The sequence below is a fragment of the Molothrus aeneus genome, chromosome 20, assembly GCF_037042795.1.
Source record: "Molothrus aeneus isolate 106 chromosome 20, BPBGC_Maene_1.0, whole genome shotgun sequence".
NCBI classification, from domain to species: Eukaryota; Metazoa; Chordata; class Aves; order Passeriformes; family Icteridae; genus Molothrus; species Molothrus aeneus.
In genome coordinates, this window is record NC_089665.1 from 3,744,579 (window position 1) to 3,759,957 (window position 15,379).

The 15,379-nt window shown below is 42.9% G+C and overlaps 1 protein-coding gene across 1 annotated transcript in view; it reads right to left on the reverse strand.

The window, feature by feature from the left end:
- Positions 1 to 15,379, reverse strand: part of LOC136565198 (sphingosine-1-phosphate transporter SPNS2-like) — a 136,740-nt gene that overhangs the window by 57,922 nt on the left and 63,439 nt on the right. The window lies entirely within an intron of this gene.

Consider the following 15,379-nt stretch of genomic DNA (forward strand, 5'->3'; position numbering starts at 1 on the left):
TGCATGGAGAAAGCACCCACACCTATGAATGGGAGGTACAAAGGGTCAATGGATGTGCTCTCTTCTTCCCATCTCCCAAATACATAGAAGGAAAAACAGCCTCTAGCCATAAAGCAAAAGAAACCAAATTCCTCAAAATAGAAGTGAGTTTCAGAAGGGATACAAATCTTTATCCCTTGGGGATGTGCCAATAAGGAATAGAACATTTTACCTGCCAACTTCTACATTTCTTAAACTATCAGCAAGGCATAGACAGCAAGAGTGACAGATCACGAGGTCCAAGGGACCTGGTCTCATTACTGTCACCAGTGTCACCAAACACTAGAAGCTATGGATGTGACACTCCTTCCAGAATTTACAGCTGAAAAAAGCTTTCACAGTTGGAGTTAAATATTCATAATATAGAACCATTGAATTGTTTAGGTTAGAAAAGACCTCTAAGAACATCAGGTCCCACAGATAAAAAGTACGATGTGGTTTCTAGTCACACCTTCATACTGACTTTACTCTCAATCTCCTGCACACATAAATGTTTGATGGCCTAGGACACATGACTGGCTTTAATCATGTTTGCTGAAAGCTCCTAATTATACATTTATCCTGGTTGTATAGACCATTCAGGGAGTAATATGTGTTTTAAGAGGTCTAATTACAGCTTGAAGTTCTTTCTCCTTTTTTAATTAGCTAACAAAAGGAGTAAAGCCACTGGGTCTTTAAAAGATTATCTGCCAGTGGTAAACCTATAATCTGCCAAATATGTGTACAACTCTGAGCCACCAGATTTACTGTCTAAAGAATCATATGATCCTTAAGCTTTGTTTATTAAGTATTTGCATTTGAATGTGGAATAGCTTGTAAGGGTCTCAAGAGAAGCTGAACACATGCTGCTTTCAGATGAGGGACACATGGACTGAGAGATCCCACAGACAGAGACACTCTAGAGTTATGAATTCCTGTGTGTGCACAGCACCAATGCAAACCATGTTTAAATCTGCTGTTGCTGGCCTAAAAGAAGGATCTTTTACACTGCTACAGCACCTGCACCCTTCCCTATGTGAGGATGCTGATAACTCCTGTGGATAATGCATTTAGCTGATGTAAAAGAGGACTCAGTACCATTCAATTCCTCTTTGAGCTGAGTTTTGCCATATATTCCTTCTTTTATTTCATAAACATTATGCAAAAATCAAGACTATGGAATCAGAGTTTGCATCTTTTGAAAGAAGATGTGCATGAAGTCATTCCTACCACAGGCAGCTGGGGTTGCCACACAGAGCCTAAAATGTTGTGAAATGACAATAAACTAAGGAGAAAGCACTGGGATTGACCTGAATTCCCTGAGTTACACTCCTGTATTTCTCCAGCTGGCTGAGCCTTGCACTAGGCAGCCAGGGTAGCACAGCAGTCACAAGTGATCAGCTGGATAAATCCGAGAGACTGCAGGAGCCATTTGATCAAAGTAAAGCCCACAGGGCTCAAATATTGATCCAAGGGCTGCACAACAGTGCTTCCCTTTGACAGCTGCACTCACAGGCAAGAATTCGCCCTCCTTGAGCAGACCCTGCATTTTCTGGCCAGGCAAACACCACTTCCTCCTCTGCTCCAGTAAGTTTCCCCAGCACTTTGCAGGGTTTCAGTGGTTGATGATGACACACCACACCTTTTGCCAAAAGATGCACCATTAACTATGAGGTAAGCCAAACCAGGAACCTGCTCTAGTATCGGGGTGGTGACTAAGAGCATTGACTCCTGCACAGTCACAGCTCAGATTCCAGCTCATTAGCTGAGAGTCGCTGAAGAGCTGAGCACTGGAATGACATAACATATTTGCTTAAACACAAAAAGCTCCAATTCTCTCAGCCCTCCCAGGAATGAGGGCTCACCTTGAAAAATATGAGAGTTTCTAAGTCAAACAAGGACAATGACATTGCACAAGAGACAAGCTGACATTAAACAATGAGGTTGGTGTTTCAAATTCCATTCTGTGCCTGGCTGCATGACAAAGGCCACAGCAGAACAGATAAGCTTAAATACATCTTCCAACAGTGTGCACCCCTAAAGCTTTAAGAATTTTGCATATATATCAGCAAGGCACCTGGCTTCCATTGCTGGATACAAGTTCTGGGCACAAATACTTGATGGGAATGCTATGTCAAATCTAGATATGAAACTCAAAGTTACATGCCTCACCTTTTCAAACATCAATGGTTCTAACTCTTCTCTAATAAAAGCAGAATAAATATTGTAAAGAGCTAGAGAAGGACTACACAGTACTGGTGAATTGTTCCATGCCAATCCTGAAGAACGTGTCCTCCTGTCAAGTTCAGCCCAGATTTTTAAGTAACTGAATATTCATTCCAAATTTTGGCCATCTGATGTCTTACCATCTGGGAGATCTTTGAGCAGAAACAAAGAAAGATGAATTTCTTTTTCTTTATTGACAAGTAATCTTACCTAAAACCTCATGGGAATTGCCAGCCAAGAGACCAAAATACAAATCAGCATGAGGGCAAAACTGTGCACTGAGATGTTTTGTTGATCAGTACTTTCCTCCCCTGTTCAGGGGTGGGCCAAGCACTGGTTTCAGGATTTCCTACAAGCAAAGGGAGCGGGTTATGCTCAGTCTCTGGGTGGTACAGAGGGACCAGCAGGGCACGTGCTCAGGTGGAGACTGCTTGGAGACAGGCTGATGGGTTATCAGCTCTGAGTCAATGCTGACAGTTATCAGTGTTTATCTGTTTGCTGTAGAGATACCAGTGCACTGAGTAGCTCATGCTAGAGCTACCTGACAGATAAATCTAATTATGAGCCACCCTTCTCACCTCCACCAAGAGTTCTCCCCTTATCAGCCCTGAGTCCTGCACCCAGGGCAGAGGCACTGCAGCTGCTGCTTCTTCTGCCACTTATCCCTCTGCAGGGAAGTGATTGGGTTTAAACTCCTCTTTCCTTCCCTCATTGTGTGTGTTATCTCTCACTCATGCCTGCTTCTCACTCCCCATCTCTACTATCACAACCACTCTGTAAGTCATGACTGCACACAACATTTCCCAGAACTTCCATCACCACTGGATTCTATTTGAGTTCTACAGTTTCCTCCCTTCAAAGGGAACTCTTGATGCTAAGTCCATCTTCCATCACCATTTTAAACTGCTCTTCTCCTTTGCAGGCACTCACAGAATAAGAGAATACCTGAGACTGGGAGGAGTTTTGGAGATAGTCTGGTCCCTGTCCCCTGGTCACAGCAGGACCAACAACAGGCTGACCAGGATAATGTCCAATTGAGCTTTGAGTAGCTCCAAAGATGGAGGAGCCACAGCCAGGCTGGACAACCTGTGGATGTCCAACACAGCCTGTTGCAGTGTGGGACCATCCTCAAAAATTGCTTCTTCTTACGTTTAAATGAAATTTCCAGTATTTTAGTTTGTGCCCCTTGCCTCATCTTTTCACTGGGAAGCTTTGAGAACAGTCTGGCTGCATCTTCACAGCTCCCATCAGGTATCAATACACACCAAAGCAGCACCATGGGCTCTATGGGGACAGCAGCACTTCTGGAGTGAGGATGCCACTTTGACAAAGGTAAAGTATTTAAATTCAGTTAAATCCATATGGCAGACGCCATCTCACGCTTGCTGTGTCTCTGCCACATTCACACCAGCCAGGTTTTGCTTCACTCCTTTTCCCTCAAGCCTGCTTGGCATAGAAAGTATCCTAGTTTAAATATTTATGTCTGGCAAAGGATGCTTCTCTTACCCAAAGTTCCTCCCTTCAACTCTCACAAGCAGGTCACTAAAATTCAAGTGCAAATGCTCCAGGCTTTCTTCCTTCAAGTGTTCACAGGTTTTATTTCCACATTCACATTAGTTTTATTCACATGTATTTATTCCACATATGCTGGCTGCAGGTTATAACTGTGTTACAGATGAGACCACACCAAAATTTAACAGCAAGCAACTGATTTACTGAAACCTTAATCCATTTGATTAATCATTTCCTCAAGGGTCAATACTGAAACCCTTTGCATTTAGGATGGACTTATACAACAGCTTCTAAAGCAGGTCTGATTCCTCTGCAGCATCCATTTACATTTTGTCAAACACTTCCAAACTTCAGCTCATTTGGATGCATTAAGTGTCTCACTGATTCTCAGCTCTGAACACCTCACCTTTGAACAATTCCCTTTTGGGAAAATTCAGCTGCTACTCAGAGCCCTAAGAGGAGAAAAGAGACTACAGCAGGCAGAAAGAGGTCAAAATACATATTTAAATATAAAAATGAGCAAGGGACATGAAGCAAAGTCCACTCACCTTTCCTTTGATTGCCTCTAGTATTTGTTAATGGCTTTAGTTCTCCCAGGTAGCCTGTTCAGGCACACTCAATAGAATGTGGAAAGTTTTATTTGGGAATGCATTTAAGATTCTGGCTGATTAAAGCATCCCTATTTTATGAGATTTATATTAATTTTTAGTATATAAAAACAACCAGTAAAGACTGTAAGATACTCCTTTTTCAACTCATTACACCCTTCAATCAGCAACTAAAGTGTTTAACAACTGCAAACCTACAAGGAAGTTCTAAGGTGAAACACCCAATTAAATGTTCCAGAGATAAAAACAAACCCAAAGGACCTTGGAAGTAGCAAAACTCCCACAGCCCTTCTTCCACAGAGCTGCTTTGTGCTTCACAGGGACAAAAACCTGTGGCAAGGTTTTCTGAGCTATTTTCAAATACTGAATGTGAAAATCCCTTTCAACACTAAAATTTCAGTGTCTGAAATCCAGATTCCCATCACTCTCCTCCTTCCAAAGCTGTGGCACTCCTGAGGGAATCCTCTGATGCTTTTCAGTCATTTTTGGGCAGCACAAAAGAAAACCAAAAAACCAAAGCAAGCCCAATTCCCATTCTCCATCCCATTAGAGAGTGTAATTACAAGACACTGGGTGATGAAGCAGCACCACCAGGTCCTGACAATAAACTGAGTAAAGACAAAGCAGCATTTCAGCTCCCTAACTGAAGGGCTTTTCATTTGATTGACCTGCCCATGGTAAAAATACTACAACATGCAAATGGTGGGATTTACATTCGCCTCAGTTTAGTTTCTTGGTCATTAATATTGGATTAATGACAGGGACCTGGGATGAAATTAGGAGGGAGGTACCAGGTTACTCACACACCAAACCCCATCCAGCAGATGCAATGTTGCTGTAAAATAGACCTAAAGAAAAAGGCTGATGTTCAAATAAATCACAGGGTTCATAAAGAGCCCCATGTTCCCAGAGCCTGGTAGAAGACAGTTAAAACATTTCTTTTCATCCTTGGCTCTGGTGTAAGGCCCAGAGGAGTCCATGGCCCTTCACATGGCTGAAATAGTGATCATTTGTCCCTGTTACAAAACCATTACACCAGAATGTATCTTCCAAAAGTGTTCCCCTAAGAACACTGATAGTTCTGGGTTGGAAGCAAATGGCTGCTTTTTGTTCCAGATCTGTCAGGTGGGACACACCAGCACTTGCCTCCAATATCTCTGGCATTAGGCACTATCACAGTTTCCTTCCTGAGATGTGCAAACACAGCCATAATCACTAAAATAGGGACTGAAAAAAATACAATGTATTTTTGCAACTGTGGAAACACTGCAAGGTTTTTGACAGACTCAGGTTGCCAAATGCAGCTGGAATATGGGGTGGCATTCACTGAACCAAAGGATATTCACAGGCAGTAATGGGCTACTGTGGCCCAGCCACAGATGAGCCACAAGCAAAGCCTAAATCCAAGCAACAAAGAGATGCCACATTTTTCAGAAGAAACATTTTGAGGCATTGGTACCTAGCACTAACAACATCTGCACCTCCAGTGATGTCTAGAGAAATGTGTGAGATCCAGCCTCTTTAACATGATGGGCCATCTTGGCTCAAACTCCTTAGTTTGGATCAATTCTTAAGCAAAAATTTAGTCAAATCCATCAGGTTGGATTGGAGATTCTTGGAGAGCACAACCCCATGTCCCTATCCCTGAAACCATGGCAGAAACAGTTTTCTCAGTTTCTCAGCATCCTTTGAAAAAAGCTTCATCCAACTGACTGAGACACCCAGGTGAGAACACTTTGCCTCCACTGGACACGTTTTCAAGTGTAGAACAAGGTCTGAGAGTGCATGAAGGACACATTTTAAGGGAATCCCTCAAGGTTTAAATGAAATTAGCACAAAGTTACAGTCCCTGCAACTTTTCCCATACTGTTGGTTCTACTGATTCTTGGCATATTTTGCTTTGCATATGCTAAAAGTCAAGTACACCAGCAGGTCAGCTCTTGCAGCAACTTTGCTGAAGAGCCATTGAAATCATTCCAAACTCTGATTTTTGCTCCTACTTTCTCTTTTCACGCTTCCCTGGGCTTGCTGACTCAATCAAGATCCAGAGACCTCCAAGAACCCTGCAGAAGGCTGAGCTTGCATTATGTTTGGCCCATATCTGAGAGATGCCTCTCTTCTAGCATCGGATTTCCAGAGAGAAAGTGGTGCACCCACCAATTCCTTCTACTTTGGAGTTGCTTCTTATTCATGATCTTCCTTGAACAGTTGTCATGTTCCTTTTTGAAGTGTTATTAATTGACAAGGTTTTGTCGTGCTGTAGCTTAATTTCATTCTTTAAATCCAGCCTATCTGACAAAATGACAGCCTATTAAACCACACTAAACACATTTGGATGTTTTGTGACTATCTTCTCATGAGGCTTCATCACTCATGTTTTCAGATTTGATGATCATCACCACTGCCAGGGATTTCCAGCTCAAAATCTATCAAGGAGGGTTGAGATTAGTACTCTAATTTGACTTATCTGAATTGCAAATGCAGTGTTTTGTGTAGCCTGGGAACTTTATACATTTAAAAGAAATGTCAACACTTCAAAAGACTAATTTAGCACCTGGTACTGTAAAACATTTCCCTTTTTCCCACTATTTGCACATGACTTAGAACATAATGGTCCTTTTCTCAGCCTTTATGCACAACCCAGGAGGCCAAGGCTGTGTGGCCATTGAGGCAGCACTTACACTTCCCAAAGAGTGACTGATGCATTTGGATCAGCAGGCAAGCAGGAGCTCAACCAAAGAAAGGCTCAAATCCATACTTTTGCATCTGAACAGAAGCCAGAGCCTGAATAACACATTCTTTCTCTCCTGCATCCTGTTTTTCAGGACAATACACACAACCTTCAAGAACCATCCTGCTAATGGAAAGTTTAGATTTGTTTCCAGGCCTCCTAATGAGCCTAAACCTGGGATGAATGGATTGTTTTCTTTGTGAGGCATCATTAACCAAACTCAGCTGAAGCATTGTGCTTCCTCCCAAGGCAGAAGCTCCAAGAACACCATCCTTAAACTGTCTCACATATATCCATGCTGAACACACATCAGTTTACAGCCTTCAAAAATGGTAACATTTCTCCAGACCCATATCTGACCATCCCAGTGGATCATGAAGGCACTCCTTCCACACCACCAACTTGGCACCCTCCCTGTACCCTCAGAACACAGCTAGTTGGGAACTCATTCCCAAACTAACAGGGCCACCCAGGCACTGCAGCAGTGACTTGCTTTGCCTTCTCAACTCGTCTGAGCAAGCCAGGCACCCGCTGTGGAAGCCCAGCATGCAGCCATGGACCCCACACCAGGAATGATGTTGTGTCCCTCAGGCCACAGCACCACTGCAAGGATCCTGCCAGGCTGATAGGAAATTTAACAATTCCTTTATATTTTAACATTTGCTGGGAAACTCACATGCAGCATTACTGTTTGTTTTTTTTTTTAAATTTTATTTTTTTCACACCAACTGATTAAACCCCAGTCTATTTAAGGAATATTTTCCCTTTCTTCCATTCCTTCAATGTTTTGAACAAGGTTGAGCTTAAGATACTGTCATAATTACTTATAAAACATAATGCTAAAGCATTATAGAGATTTCCACTTACACAGAGTTAAGAAATAAGACATCATTTGTGTTCCATCAGCATGGCCTGGGGTTAGGCCTCTGCTGCAGCATGACAAGCAGAATATACATTTTAACAGACAACACAAGAAGAAGGAATATTTCCAAGACACACACAGCCTGGAAATAAAACAATCATGCCTTCTTCCCTCTGCCTCCTTAGCAAATAACTGGCCCAGGTGAGATTTCCTGCTCAGGCACAACAAAAGCAGGACAGGTGGAATGTTACAGGCAGGCATTGCTCCCACACCATCCATCAGCTGACACAGCAGATTAACTCTCCTACTCTTCAACCCAGATACTATAAATTCAGCTTTCTGCAAAAAAATGGGACAAACCTGTAAAGGTCTTTGGCCTGCAAAAATCTTTCATGCACCATGCCGCTGTCTCTAAGCATTTCCATGATCCAGTGAAACAGCACCAAATGTGTGCTGATGTAGGGTCTGACTCAATTGCCACAGACACACAAAAGGTTCCCACAGACTTCTAAAGAAGGAGCTGAATCAGAGCCACAATCACAGACCCTGTGATAATGGTTTCAACATCCTCCAGTAACCCAGATAACAAAGAGTGCTCTGAAACAGGACAGGCAATTACAGAGGGCCCTCACTGAGACCCTGTGCACACCAGCACTGAGCTCTGAGCCTGTTCCTGGGGCTCTCCCAGCACAAACCTCTGTCCACCTGCTCCAGAAAATGCCTGAGCTCTGAGGGGCAGCTCTGACATCTCAGTGCCAGTACCTGTCCTCATTCCACTGAACTGGAATCACAGCCTCTGCTGCAGCACACAGCGAGCGAGTTCTGATGCTAAGCAATGGAAACATCTCTTCTTTCATACCCACAGTGTTTGATTCAGATACTGTGTGATTTCAGACCAATTAATGACCTAAAAGGAGGTGCAGGAAGCACATTTGTGGACACATAGCTGCACACAGCTGGGGTGATTTGAGAAATTTGAATAGGACATGGTGCCAGACTGACCCCACCTGGGGGGTGCATCTCGGCTGCTCTCAGGTCCCAGAAGGGAGAGCAAAACCATTCCTGTTCTAGACACCTGCAGATGGGAAATGCAATGTGTGGTAGAGATATTCCTTATGATAGTTACTCGAGGCTCATTTTCCTCATCACAGGAATAAGCTTTCTGAGTAGGCTGTGGAACTGTGCCGTGTCTCTCCTGGCAGCCACCACCAGCTGTGTTGTCAATAACTCTTCCCAAATGCTTCACAGGTACATGGACACAGATACTGGATGGAAAAACCCCAACACTGAGCAGAAAATACACTTCAATTTCTGATAACACCTTTGAAAAGCTGCCTGCTCTCACAGATTGGCTTTTCTGGGTCTGATGCTCTGAGAACACCTTAATCTAGTTTTCATTTATAGTTTCCCTTGGAAGAGTGACAGGTACAAAGGGACAAGGTAAGAACATAAAATGACCAGGAGACAAACACATGACAGTAATTCTGCACTCTACAACTATTTCATTTATATAAATCTTTTCCCAATGCTTCCATCCTTGGTTAGCAAAATCTGAGGGAGCAGTGAGGACCCAAGATTGAAGAGTTCAAATCATTGCACTTGTCTGTGCAAGAGAAGATGTTCTTACAGAAAAACAGTTTCTCATACAATATTTGGGATCAGCTGTGCTGAAGATGATAGCAGACTTGACAGATACCCAGAATACTTTAAGACCAGCTCAGTCAATGCTCCATTATTAAAGGAATAACTAATAGTGTATTTTTTACTACAGTACACCTCATACAATCCATATTAAAAGGTGTGAGATAGTAACACATACAAGAGCACTGGGAAGACCACTTGGAAGGAACAGCAGGTGCCTTCTTGCTGGTGAGGGGTTAAAAAATGGTGCTTTTCAATTTCCACATGGTGATGCTGGGTTAATGGCTGGACTCCATGATCTCAGAGGTCTTTTCCAGCCTTAACAATTCTATAATTCTAAAAGGGCCTGTGGGAACTATCTCTCTTTAAATTACCTCTCAGACATACAAGAGAGGGCCAGTGGGGCAGAATCAGTCCACACAGAATTCCACTCTGCAGTGTAAAGCAGAGATGAGAGCCCTTATCCTTTCCCTCTCTTACTGGGACTTCTGAGCCACCTTAGCCCAGCACCTCCTGCACCTGGCGCCCAGTGAGCCCAGTGCCCCTTGCAGAGGAGGGAGCTCTGCCAGCTGGAAGGAGAGGACATGCAGGGACTGCCACATCTCACTTCAGAGAGCAGAGGCCACGCAGGAGGCTGAGGGCATCTTGTGGTGCAGGGGCACTGGGGCAGCACAAAGGGGCAGAGCTGCACCTGGGAGGGATTTTGGAGCTGACACCACCCACACAGGGAGCACCAGCACCCACCTGATGCTGGTAACAGAGTCCACAGCAGGGAGCATTTCTAGCAAAGGCCAAGTGTGCAGAAATCCCAATGTCAACAGCACTTGCTTGTCTGCAGGGCTCCTGTGCCACATCAGAGCTGGCAAACACAGCAGAGCCAGCCAGGAGCTCTGGCCATGCCCCTCTTTAGTGCTCCAGCATCACCTGTGTGACAGCCACGGGGCTGCTGGGAAGTGCCTGTGAGGGAAGGGACTGGATGCATGCACAGCTGCCTGCCCAAAGCTGCTGGGAGAATCCCTTTGGCCTTTTTCCTACAAGAGAGCTCTGCTCAAAAATAACAGGCCGGAACAGTAGGATATAAACATTCCAGTAATTCAGGGGGACTTCAAAGACAACACTCAGTCTCCTTACATTAAAATGTTGGCTTGGGGATTTCAGTTTTGTTTATGTTTTTCAGGCTGTGTATTTATCTAGCACAGTGGAACCACAGGCACAGGAGCTGTATGTTTTATATTACAACTTCTGCTGGAGCACTTAAAACGAAAGGATTTTTTTTTTCCTATAGTGAATCATCATCTGTAGGGGGTGGTTGGATTATATTTATGTTTTTAAAATTAACCCAGCCAACCATTTGTTCCATACTGCACACAATTTGTTGCTTCTCTTTTAGAAACTCCTTGAAAGACAAGTTTTGGAAATAAAAATACCTCTGGCAAGTCTGAAAGACAGGACTTGAGCAAGCACTGCAGACTAACTGGAACTCCACCGTGGACAATTTGCTTCCTCTTCCAGAGATAAATCAAAATAAAAGGAAAAGAAAACAACACTAAGAGAAATACCTATCCAGAGGTAAATTGCAGTGGGAGCAAAAAGGTTTTATCATGTCAGCTATATCAAAGTCTGAACAGAAATATTTACCCCAAGAAGTGGAGAATTCACAAGCACATTCCTGGTTTACTTTGTCAATGCTTTGCTTTCCCATTTCCCAATTTTCTGGCTGGTGTCTCCCAGCCAACCCCCATTACCACAGCCTGCCCTGGCTGCTTTTGAGGACTCCTGGTCTCCCAGCCTGATGGAGCAGAAGCCTTGGCTCATTTGTAAGCCAGCACGCCCTTTACACAGGAATATGCTTTATTCAAGATATTTACATGGACATAGCAGTATTTCAGAAGACTAGAGAACAGCCTGCAAATGTTCACCTCCAAGCTCTTTCTTGCTTTAAGATAGAGGTGTCTGCCCATGAGGGAGAGGGATCCTGGTGTCCCAGAGGGCTGTGCTGAGAGGGGCAGGAAGTTTAGCACCAAACCCCTGGGCTCACCTAAGACAATCTGCTGCTCAGACAAACCAGCTGAGAACATTTATCATGACCAATAGATGTGGAGATCCAAGCAGCCAGAAACAAACTCTCCTGATAACTCTCCTGATGATCACTCCTGGTAACCAGGTTGCTTCATATTAAGCTGTTCAGAAAGAGAGAAATGGTGCAGTTGGGATTACAGACCCTTCCCAATGACATCTTGGAATATAAACCACCTCAGGGTGATCAGCCACCACATGCAATCAGGCACTGTGCTCATCAAAATGCTACCCAGGGAAATAAACTGGTTACTTAGTAAATCAGAGTTTATATTGATACAGAGGAAGACAAACATATATTTAGCTTTTTGTGTGGTGGGAAACATATCCAGGTAAAGAAACTCTATGAAGATTGTGCCCTTGGTGCATTACTTTGGGATATGACTCTATACCACACAAAAGCCTACTGATTTTTTGTTGCTTTATTACAGTTCATGAACCAACAACCAGCAAGTGTTTTCCCCAAATGCCTGGCAAAAGCCAAAAACAACACAAGAAAGGGTTTTACAGCTGAAAGTGCCAAAAGTTGTGCTGGTAGGTGCAGACCTGATTTAAAGTCAGGTTTAAAGGGAGGAAATCTCTAAGCAGGTGTTTTTGTACTCAGAAAATAAAAATTAAGATACATAGATTATTTATTGAAGCTTCTATAAATGGAGGTAATCTAGAGATATGTCTAGAGATGTACCAACTTTACATAATTTTAGATCATTGAACAAGTTTGTTAATGATTTCTTAATGGAACTTTTATTTTAGCAAGTGCTAAACAGTGTTACAGAGGAGAAATATGCAAGTACCAAAGCAGAGGAGGCCTCATGTGTTATCCTTCCATAGAGAAATTTTGTACTAACATAAATCAGTAAACAACATTAAAAAGTGAGCTTATCAATGTTATCTCAGTCTTACTACTTCTAGTGATTTTCTTGAGTTAAATTTATCATTAGCTATTTTTATCCATGGAAACAGGTGTATTTATGGAATCAATCTGTGATACAGTATTTATTTGGTTTCTTACTATGATTTGTTTCAAAATTAATTTAAGATCTCATGAACAATAACCAAGCTTTTAAGCATGAGTTATCCTGTTTCTATTTTGCTATGTGTGGAATTCATGCATTGCTCTTTTCTATCACCCCCTATATGCACTGGAACTACCTCCAAATTTTGGTTCAATTTTCTTTTTCATTGTGAGAGTCTATTATCTAATTATTTAGTACTTACCAGCAGATAAGACATTAATTCTACATTTATTTGACAGTTATTATTCCATTTTAGGAACCCAGAGATACTTGATAATAAATAACTAATGATATTTTAAAAAGGCAGAGCTCTCTAACAACTGTCTGCATGGCCATGTATCCAATTCCTGATTTATCTGCTAATTTTCAGTTACTTTTTTTAACCCAAGCAGAATAAAATAGCATTTAGACAGTATCTTAGATGAGCTGTTTACTGCACTCCAATCCCTTTGTGCTGGGACAGAGTTAATTTGGGTTAATTTTTGGCTGGGACAGAGTTAATTTTCTTCCCAGTAGCTGGGATGGGACCATGTTTTAGATTTGTGCTGAGAAGAGAGCTGATAACACAGGGATGTTTTCATTGCTGAGCAAGGGTTACGCAGAGCCAAGGTCTGTTCTGCTCCTCAGCCCCCAGAGAAGGGCTGGGGACACAGGAATTGGGGGGACACAGCTGACCCCAGGGACAGCCCAGACCACAGGGCATCATGCTCAGCAGATGAAGCTGTGGCAGGACAGTAGCACACAAATAAGAATGAACATGCCTCTCTCTGTAAATTTGTTTGCACAATAATCTAGCCATTGACCCAAACGACAGCATTTTTCATGGCTTCCTTTAGATGTTCAAATTTTAGCCAGGAACTGACACAGTACCAAAGAGCTTTACAAACTGGGTGCCTTCAGAGTTCACCAGCTCTGTAGCTGCTTTTGGCCTTTGTTAAGCTGTCTCTTTCCATTTGCACTCCAGATTTCAGCTGTGTGCTGTGCATTCTATTTAATTACACAGAGACAGGATGCATGAGGCACTAGGCTCCATCAAAATGTGAAGAAAGGCAATCCCTGAGGACAGGGGTTCTGCTATTCCTCCTGAAAGACTGCTCTTCCTCACCTAATTCAGGGTTTTTGGTGCTGCCACATAAAGGAGTTCTCTAGCAGGCTCAGCCTGTGTCAACTTGCTCCTTCCAGCCCTGAGTTCTCTTATCAGCTTGGATGTGAGAACTTCTCTGCTCACAGTAGTTTTACTACTGCTTTTATTTGTGCCAGCAAAGAATTTCTGATATTTCAGCTCCCTGTCCTCCTTCCCAACAAATACATATACTGTCTTAAAAGGAAAAAAAATGTTGAGAGAAAGAGCAACATTTTACTCCTCAAATGAATCCTAGACAACAAAGATCAGGAAAAATGCCTACATGTGAAAAAAAAAAAAAAAGAAAAAGCTCCTCTCTGACCCTTTTAGCATGTCAGGAATTCACCTTGTTCAATGTGGCATGTCTTCCCAATTAGGGATCAGGGCTCCAACATGGCACCAAAGTGGGAGAAATAACATGGAAAGCTGGATTATTCTTAGGACCTTGCTCAGCTGCTGCAGCCACTGGGTAGAGAACATCCTTACAGCAGCTGCAACGTTTTCCATTACCTCCTGGAGCCAGTAACAGGAGCTGGGCATGAGAACTCTGGATTAATAGCAAAGTCTTCTGCTGGAGTTGAGGATTGCAGGAAAATCAGGACAGGGGATTTTTCTAAGTATCACGGTGGTTTTTGTCAAGATGGTCTTTGGAGTCCAGAGTTAGTACTGATGCATATCCAGCATGACTTAAAACAGGTCTGGCTATTTTGATCTTGTCTCTCTTATGACTTCCAAAACATTGGGGTTTGGATTGCAAACATATGCTACTGCCACCCTGAGCCCCTGTGTATAACTATATAAATATTAATCCCTGAACTACTTCAGCTAATAAGCTCCAAATCCTTAAACTGCAATTCAAGTCTGAAAACATCAGTCCAGTTCCAGTGTTCTCCTACTTCCAGCTGTGGGACCCAGTTGCAGGGAGATCAATGAGAACCTAAGCATAAATACATGTCTGTAACACAGGAAGTGTTTATAAGAAGGTCACTGGTTCTCTCTAAAATGCTTCTGCCTTTGGGCTCTGATCAAAGCTGCTTTTGCAGAATGTTATGAGAAACATTTAAAGGAAAAAAATTAAAGAGAAAACAAAAAAAAAATCCTTCTTTATTTTAGATGAGAGACATTCTTTCTCTGGTAAAGGTGCTTCCTGGCCAAGGGTAACCCAGAACAATTTCCTGAGTTAAAGGCTTCCACATTTGGCCACATGCATTTTGCTTTAGAAATGCAGCAACAACCAATCCTGGTGAAAGCCCCACTGACATGAGTGCCACTGCCTGCTTTAAGTGGAAACTCTCTTTTTTTAAAGACTGAAGAGCATGTGGGTGGGCAGGATGGAGAAGGGTGGAGAGGTTTAGTCCCTGGCTGTCATTCTTTAGGCGTGACCACAATGCTGCAATCTCTGGAACGCAGCTGGACTGAAAGGATGAGGAATGCCCCTGCCTCCCCTGGGGAAACCAGTCTGATGATGCCAGGAGCTGTGATTTGTCTCTGCAGGAATGTTGCCACCTGCAGCAATTAAATCTCTGCTATAATTTGATTTAAACAAGAGGATATTTCCCCCCAGAA